This window comes from Austrofundulus limnaeus, unplaced genomic scaffold, assembly GCF_001266775.1.
Source record: "Austrofundulus limnaeus strain Quisiro unplaced genomic scaffold, Austrofundulus_limnaeus-1.0 Scaffold50, whole genome shotgun sequence".
Lineage (NCBI taxonomy): Eukaryota > Metazoa > Chordata > Actinopteri > Cyprinodontiformes > Rivulidae > Austrofundulus > Austrofundulus limnaeus.
Window position 1 is genome coordinate 123,959 of NW_013952452.1, and position 9,640 is coordinate 133,598.

The following is a 9,640-nucleotide window of genomic DNA, read 5'->3' on the forward strand; positions in this document are numbered from 1 at the left end:
ACAACAAAAGAACAAAAAGAAGAAGACAACAACGGCGACAATGAAGAAGAAATTTTGAAATTTTATTTAGAAATTTATTCATTTCAATTAAACCAAAATAACTATATAAAATAGAAGGAATAAAGATATATAAATTAAATAAAATGAAAGGTAGCAGAAAGAAGAAAATAAATTGTATAATATTCAACCAGAAGAAGAACAAAAAGGAGACGACGAAGAAGAGGAAGACTCATTTAACTGTTTTTCACACGTGAATTCAGGGGTGTATACATATACTTGAAAAACAAATAACTAAGTAAAAGTAAACATACCTTTCCAAACACACCTTTTCATATATAATTCAACCAATGAAATCTGGTTTGGATATTTTTATGTGGGAAAAATTAGGTATTATGTGGGTTAACAGAAACTGACATTGGTAAAAAAGAATTTCACTGCCAAGATAAGTACTTAATACTTAAACAAACATCATAAAACTTGAAATGAAGTGTTAAATTTACTTTACAAGTGATGTAAACTGGTCACCCTGAACTGAGTTGAGTGTATGTAAAGCAATTTGCACATTTTCTTTTAAAGAACAAGCGAAACGCTCAATTTGCTCAACTCGGTTAAGTGGAACAACCATTGGTCAAGTAAAYTCAACACTTCATTTCTCAGCGCGCAGAAACAACTTCTTCCATGAGTTCAGGTCAYATTTAAATTTGTGGTGTGGAGTGAGATGTTAAATTTTAAAATWAATATGTAAAAGCACAATTTTAATGTTTTGACTGTAATGAAATAAAAGTAAAAGTTACAATAAAAAACACTTGTTAAAAGTACAGATCCTCAAACAAATTACTGAYGTACTATAACAATAACTATAACAGTAAATGTACTTTGTTAAAGTAAATGTACTTTGTTACAATACACCTCTGATAAATAGAATGGGATCAAACTTTAAAGTCAACTATATTGGTCATTAGTCTCTTCTGTCCTACGAGCTCTCATCACAGCTGTGTCACTGTTAACCAGGAGATAAATTCTCCTGTTTGAACTTGAGAATGAGGGAGCAGCACTCCTCGTCTCATCTGCTCCTGCAGCAACACGAGACGTCACCTCCTCAAACTCCTCCAGCCCGACRTGCACCTGCTTTCATTCCCTCTGCCTTTTTTTTTTATTAGTGACAGACAGAGCTTCTTAGATTCACAGTGTAGCTGCCAGTTGAAAAAGACAGAAAAGCCAGACTCTCTCTTTGATTCCGGCACCGACTAAATATGTGAGAATCACAAAGTCTGAAGATGATCTATCACTTAAGTGTCAAGGACAAACAAAAACACMGACTGACAGCTTTTTAAAACAAGTATCATTACCGCGAAGGCTCTGAGAGAAGAAAGACAGATGAATGAATCCATTTTTTCTCTCTGTCTACACTTTTTCTTTTAAAACTTCAAGGCTATTCATGAAATATTCAGGTGATCCAGGCCCAGCGATTCTCAAACTGATTTCTCTTTTTCACTCACTGATCTATCCGTCTCTTTTATTATTTTTAAAATAACTGTACAGAAAAATTCTTATAGCCAAAGTCTGAATGTGCTGAGTACCCATTTTTGGAGACATTGGGCCTCATGCAAGAACATTTTCGTATTCTTATCCTAAATTTCTCTTACTTTTGTTCGTACGAAGGGTTCGAACAAACGTGCCATGTCAGATTCAACAAACTCTTCTATCTTTAGGAAAAGTAAAAGAGCAGTGTAAACTGATGAATGCGTATCCCGCTGCTCGTACAGGAGGAGAGGAGATTAGCATAATTACCACCCTAAAAACACCATATAAGGATATACATTTCCTGACACACATACCAGGAAGTGTTCATTCATGAATGACATCGCAAAGTAAGAAGAAGARCTTYATGAGTTCGCAGATTGAAGTCCTGTTCTCAGAGGTCCAGAAAAGAAAATCTGTCATTTTTAGCAGCGTCAGCTGTGGAATTAAAGGAGCTGCTAAAACCGAGGAATGAAATGATGACTGCTGTTAATGTTGTGTCTCCTGTGGGTCATTTACAGTCACAGAAATAAAAATCTAAATCCTATTCATCTCTCTCTAGTCCTGGTTCGGTTTTCCTTTGGTCAAACATTTTTAATTTTAGTGTAAACAACTGTGTTAAATAATTTTCATTTATTCAGAAGAATAGCGGTCGCTCACCGCTACCTCGCCCCCCAAGTGGTTTCAATACCAATTTAATTTAATTAAACATTTTATGTCATTAGTCTACATTATTACATTTAAAATTATAATCCCAGTTCAAACAGAATAGCCTATTGTCAACATAATTATAGAGTGTGATTTATTTTCAACTCAAAGTATCTTCAAACTAATGAAATATGAAGTTCTTCATGAAGAAAACCCATCTGGATAACAGCAGACTGACTGCGTATAAAATATACGACAGGTCTGGACCACTCGTGAATTTTGTTCGTATCTGAAGAAAATCTTACAAAACGAGAAAATTGGTGAATCCGACAAATTCTAAATCACTCGTACGCACAACTTAAGAACAAATCTGTGCGTACGAACGGTTCTTGCATGTGGCCCAATGAGCTATAATATGGTGTGGTWGTAGCTGACAGTAATCTGCAATAAAACATAATATTGTGCACATCATTGGTCATTTCTAGTCTTTTAATTGCGTTATGAAAAAGGTCTGCACAGTTGTCAGGGGTGACGTTGCTTATTTTACATACAGGAGAAAACCAATCATGAGATACATTTTACAGAAATAAAGGCAAAGCTCCAACAATCCAGTGTAATCACACTGAGTTTTGTGTTTGTTTGTGTGTGTGTTTGTGTGTGAGTTGTTTCATCATCGGTGCAAAGCAAAGAGGACGCCCTACAAGTTTCATTTCACTGGCAGAAACAAAAACTCGAGTCCCCCAAGAACACGGAGCACGCCTCATTTATCTGCGCAGCTGAGAGCGGTGTCATAAGGTAAATGTGTGTGTGTAATTGTAATCTAGCGTTGGTATGTGTGTGCATAAACTTTTGTGTTGGCTTGGAGGCATTTTATTTTTCAGATCCGGGTTTGTATTTATCATTTCGCACGAAGGCTGCGTTTTAAATTATGCGGCGGCACAGCACAACTGGATGATGATAAATAGTGAAGACGACGTCTTTGTGTGAAAAGATCACTCCGCGTGTGGGAGTGGAAACGTGCACTGTGCGTGTTTGCCTAATATGAAGTTCAGTTTAGCTGCTCTTCATCTATTTTCAGACGCCTGGCAGCTTGTTATTGTTTTCGTCTCTTTTTCTGTTTCACTCCCTAATTCTTTGTTGTTAGTCTCATTTGCTTTGTGAGCCTTTTGCTTGAAGCCCCCCCCCCCTCACTCCAGGGGCCATCAGAACAGACTATACCCTTTAAGGATTTAAACATAAATCAAATTCACAAATCAACCTGCTGTTTTGAAGCTGAGGCTAAATGTAAACTTTCAAATTTAAAGAGCGATAAGCGCCGGAGAAGTTTTAAATGAGGCTCATCTTACGCTGAGTAACGATAATGATGAAGCTGTTTTTGTTAAAAATATCCTTCTGTTCAGTCTCATGCAACATCTCACCTGTTAAGTGCTCAAAGCCTGTGCTATAAAAGACCATCAGCTACTAACACACCAAATTTTAGCACAATATCTGTATATGTACAGTACATTTATTTTGTTTGCTAAGATCACTTTGCTGTGGCGGCCATCTTGAATCAAGTTTACCCCAAATGTTAATCAGCTGTAAATATCTGTGTCACAATTCATGGGTTGCGGTCGACGTTGGCTGTCCCAGTTCGTAGGCGCCTACTCATGCGGCCTACAAATGCAGCCGACAAAGCTCCGAAAACCTAGGGTGCATCTGAGTATCCTACGCGTCCGACGATATCCCGATATCCCAGAATTCATTGCACTGTCAGCAAATTAAACAGAAAAACAATTTTCGGCAGAGAATTTATTTAATGATGAAGTTTGGAGATTTATCACGGACTGAAAAATGTAAGATACTAGCTGAAAAAACCTTTGGTGCAATGAAATGTTAAATCAAAAGCAGTTAAAAGTACTGATACTGGAGCTAAACCCACACTATTGATACTTTTTATTTATTTACGTGTAACTTATTTCTATTAAAACTGAATTCTGTGAAATAATATCTTAAAAAACAACTGAAGCTATGTGATATAAAATGTATCAAAGTGTAACGAGGCAGCGTGTGGTCACGCAAACATATGTCTTCTTTAAACTAGACCGTCTCATTTCACAGCCGTTAACGCAGCCGACACAAGCGGCCTACAGTCCAAGTCAACTGTGGTCAACATTGGCTGCAACCCATGAATTGAGACACATCCAGTGGCTACGTTTCCATTGCAAATGTGCGCAAAACTTTGTCGATATTCTGTTAATGTCGAAAAAACACAGTTTCGCAACTGCAGTGCTTCCATTAAGTAAGAAATGCTATTAAAGTCACGTGTGAATACGTTTGTTCTTACAATAAGTCATTACAAACATGGCGGCGATGGATGTAAACACATAGCATGTTGCTACCACGACACTRGCGCTCATCATCAGAGGAGACGTCGACGTCTTTTATCGAGGCTTTCCAGCGACAAGCCCCTACTTGGGAGCCGCTACGTATGCTGTGTTTTTGGGAAACTGTAGTCGGTGAGTTTAATACTTTATACTACTTCTGTGATATTACTACTACTTCTACTTCCTGTTTTCTTCTTCGTCATCGTCTTTTTCACCAGTAGAAACAGCCGGTTGTTGATCACGTGACTCCCGTGATGTGAAAAAAGTGTTTCCATTGCAGTTTTGCGAAAAACACCAATTTCGCTACGGCCAAAAAACCACCTCATCCTAGCGCAAAAACATTTTGTCGAAAAACGTAATTTTTTTCGAAATTGAGGTGTTTCCATTGAGCAAATTTATTTTTGAAATTCTAATTTGCGCATTTTCATGGTCAATGGAGACACAGTCTCTTAAGGTTTCATTCAGTGATTTATGAGACTTTTTGTTAAATATCCAGATAAACAAACACAAACAGCCACAAACAATATTGAAGCATTTTCACTTTTGGCAGTGGGAAACAAAAGGATTTCCTGCATCAGAATGTCTCTTTGAATTCAACTGCTTATGTTTGTTAATCAGATAATACATTGTTTTTTGAGGGAGACTTAAAACTATAGTTTGGTTTTTGTTTTATCAAATCAGAACAGAATTTAAGAAAACTGCACAGCCTGGTTGTACAGTTTGGGCCATGACATTTTATCTGAGCCAAGATGTCCAGTAAAAAAAATAACTTCCCCCTGCTGGGTACTTGAGTCCAATTGAACCCTCCGGGTAGGACAGATACCAGGAATGCAGCCTCTCGAGGACTCAAAAAGTGGCACACGGAACACTCTTTCTGTTAAGCCACAGAGAATTTAAGAAGTCCAACCTCTTTGGACTTAGAGGCCTTTCCATTTGTTCGCAGCCCAGTTCAGATAGTTCTGAATAAGACATCAGTGCTTCCTCTGAACAATCTGAGCCTTTACTGTACAGATTAAAGAGGAATATGACTCTGTATCTGCTGAGGTGGAAGGACTTTTCTTTATTTTTTTTTACCCGGCTTTGTGAGTGTCTCAGTGAGGGTGTGTTTCAGAGCGCTGAGCCCCAGCGACGGCAAAGCCGTGCTATTCTGGTTTAATGCTGTCATTTCATGCCCTCGCTGGATTGCAACAGATAGAGTTTTTGCACCAGCGAGAGGGCAGAGATTATGTGTGTGTTTAAGTCTGCGAGTGTGCATACGAGTCATTTTGCCACTGTGTGTCTAAATGTGGGCTGCGGGGCAAAACGCAAGATGATAGCAGAGAGGAGGGGGAAAAAAAATCAATGTGGGGGCATTTTTAAAAGCCTTGGGAGATACACGCACACACTGCAGCTGCTACTGTCTAAATACTTTGTCTTCTTTGTCTGTGCTGGTTTGGAGGAGAAACATTTGGCACCTAAGGCATTCTTTTACAATACTCGCATATATTAGTGTCAACACAAGGTATATGATTTTTGTTGCAACACTTAATATGTTAAAGTCTGTAAAAGAATGGATTTGACTTTAAGCATCCGTTGATCCATTTTCTTAACCTATTTTGTCCTTTCAGGGTCACTGGTGCTCTTATCCAGCAGTCACTCTGCGTGGGGTTGGGCACACCCTGGACAGGTTGCACGTTCAAGACTTTAAGGAAACCAAGAAAACATTTTCAGTGAAAAAGCCACCTGAATGCTGAGTGCCGAATGATTTTGCCATATGTAGAAAAAAGCTACAGTATTTATTCATGTATAATACGATCTCATGTATAATACCCCCACTTTTTTTGAGCTTAAAAAGCATAAAAAATTTAATCCTCAAACTACCTCCAATTTTATACAGACTTCAAAAATTTTCAGCCTTTGCAGTCTTTATCTCAGTAAATATCTCATATCAGTAAAATGATCAGTGGACTGTTCATTTTATTTTAACAACAAATTTACTAAAAGGTATTTTGACAACAAATATATATCAGCTGTAGCAGCATCATTTGAATTCTGGCATTTCACACATAGTCCACCAGGAGGTGCCAACAGAGACTTCACATGAGATTTGGGCCATCTTCTGGGGGAAAAGCAGATTACTTCCTACTCGCAAGCACCCCCTCTGGTGGAGAAACTTTTTTCAGGGATACAAACTTTTTCAGAACACCGGTAGACGGCAGCCATTATAGACGAACGTGTTTGTTGTTGTTCCAGCAGCGGCTCGGCCACACGTCATTAGTTCGTTATCATTATTAAGGTGCAAGAATACTCCTCCCTTTTTTTTCACATCATGTCGCCTGCCTGGATCTGTTATTAGCTCGCTCTGAAGCATGGAGGAGTGTCAGGGGTAAGCTCGTTTCAACTGCTTTTTATGACGCGGTCTCATTTCCGGACTCAATAATTTTGTGAATGAAGCCAAAATTTCAGTTAAAATACATAAGTAAAAATATTTATCCGAGTATAGTACTACCCCCAACTTTATGGATGATTTTATGGATTAAATTTTACGTATGATACTTGAATTTGTAATTTTACAGTGTATTTTTTTTGGTATACAGTACTGTTGTTAAAAAAATCCTAAAAGTGGAAAATGACTGTCTAAAAAATAAATACAAAGCTAAATAAATAAAAAAACAACATGCTAAAAGCTTAAAAAAGCAGAACAGTGATTAAAATGAAAAAGTAGCAGAAGGCTAGAATGATGCTAAAAGGCTTGCTAATGGTCAAAGGTAGCAGAATAGTAGCACCAAATAAGCAAACAAAATTAAAGCACATGTGTGGAAGAAGATTTTAAGTTGAACAAAGATTTTAAAAGAATTGAGAAGATGTCAGTTTGTTTCACGGTCAATGTATTTGTTATTACAATTCATTATTTAGAAAAATATGAGTTTTAAAAACAGAGTCACACAGTGGCACCCATCACCTGTAAAGATCTATTGAAAAAAAAAAGAACCAAACAGGGAACAAATCAATAGTGTGAATGTTCAGTCAGCGTTATTAGGAAGCTTTAGAAGCTTTTAGACAGCAAGTGCTAAAAGCTCAGCTTTCATTTAGTGAAAACGGTACAGTTTCCTCACAGAGTACAGTGCTTTTTATTTGGATACAAAATGGCAGCCACACCATCCGGACATGGTCAGAGAGCAACTCTGACCCAAATTTTCAAATCCCTCAGAATCACAATGAGACACAGTTAAACACGCAGCCATGTTGCTGTGCTGGGAATCTCCTTCACAACGCAGCTCTGTGATTAATTTGATGAGATTTTAAAAACTCTTGATGAGAGTGGCTCCACTACAGGAGCAGAACGTTTCATTCGAGCCAGATTATAAAAGGCTTTTTTTTGTGAAATGTCAAATAAGACTTGGAAGAAGTCAAAGTTGTCTTTCAGTTTGGTGTTTATAGAGGTTTTCCTCTTTTCTTTAAATGAAACCTTACTGGTTTGACAGGTTTCTGAGTGTCTAATTGAAAAAACAAAGAGCTTTGCGGGGTAAAAATAGATAGTAATCAGTAAAACCACTGACAAGTCTTTGCAATAATTACCATGTGACGCTCCTCTGTAAAATTATAGGTCCTGTTATATTTAACACATACCTGTCACATAGTTATCGCTGAGAACTAACTGCCTGCTTCTCTCACACGCTGTAAAGACAAATATCGACCTTTTTCCAGGACAGTTTTTCCTTACTTCCCTTCCCGACGCTCAAACCAGGGATTAATTAGCTTTCAGGTAGTTTCACACCTTAAATTAGGTCATACTTTCTGAAGCATTAAATCCGATCTGTCAAGTGCGTTTGCCATTTTCTCAGCCATTAAAAAGCAACTTAGTTGTTTTCTCATCATCACTTAATTATTCTCTGTAGCTGTTTAATCCTGAGCTGGGTCAGGAGGCAGTCATTAGGTGTTGCATGCCCAGGTCAGGTCACCAGTTCAGGGCCGTATGCAATAGGGTCAGTTTAGTCTCAGTTACCCTAACATGCATTTTTTGGTCCAAACTCCAAAAGGAAAGGCCATGGTAGAGAGTAAAACCTAAGACATGTCTTGTGCTGCAACAGCGCTGACCACCACAAATCTTGTCTTTATAGTTTAACATTTAGTGGAATAAAATTCATTTTATATGTTTTCTGCCCTTCTAATTCTGGATTTTGTTTCAGGTTTTGCCAATTCAGATAAGCGTTTGAGACAGCTGCAGTATTTTTTTTAAATGTCAGAAACACATTTTTCCTTATTCTTTGAAGAAATGCACATTACTCACCACCTTTCAGGCCAGGATTTTAAGCTGAGAGCGTTTTATGATGAGAAGGGGTAGCAGTATTTCCATTTTATTCCAAGCCGTTGCCCTATCACATCAAAGATTAACTTCAAGAGCTGCAAATCTGAGCATATGTCTCAAGTCAAGCTTCATCCATTTGTTGGTCGCTTAAGACACTGCTCTGCACTGAAGTCTACCCCAAATCATAGGCTGCTTCAGAAAAACAAAGTCGGTAAGTTTATTTTTATTTCTTTTACCAAGTCGGTGTAATTCGGGAATTCATCATGGACCAAAGAATTTGTTTTTTAATGTATGTTTAGCAAATTAACTGATAAAGTTTATGCTTCTACCGATACTAGAGCTAAATCTAAATCATTAAAGTTTTTTTATTAACCTCTTTAAAAAACGCAAACCATCATTTCCCGTTTTCTATGTCTTAACTTCTGTTAACTTAAGAGCTGTAAGTTGAACCTTGACATGTTTGGTATGAATAGAAAGCTAAGAATCTAGGCTAAAAGCAACTTGGATACAGCCTATGTTTACAATTAGCTGTGGCAGCCATCTTGAATAAGGTTGACTCAAGGAGTTAATTAGTTGTAGATGTACATCTTTCTGAGAGATTAATGAAAATTTGTCCAGTGGTTCAGTAATCGTTTTGCTAACATGAGCCGTGGTAGGGGTGAGGATGAGGGTGGGATGGTGCGATTGTGTATGTTTGGGTATTTGTCAGGCTGCGGTCTGGGCTGCCCCTACTGCTGGTTTATCTGGAGGCCCGCTGCTACTCGGCCCCCCGGTGGGGTGTGCGGCTGGCCGCCGGCGTGCTGGGGGTTCCCGGGGT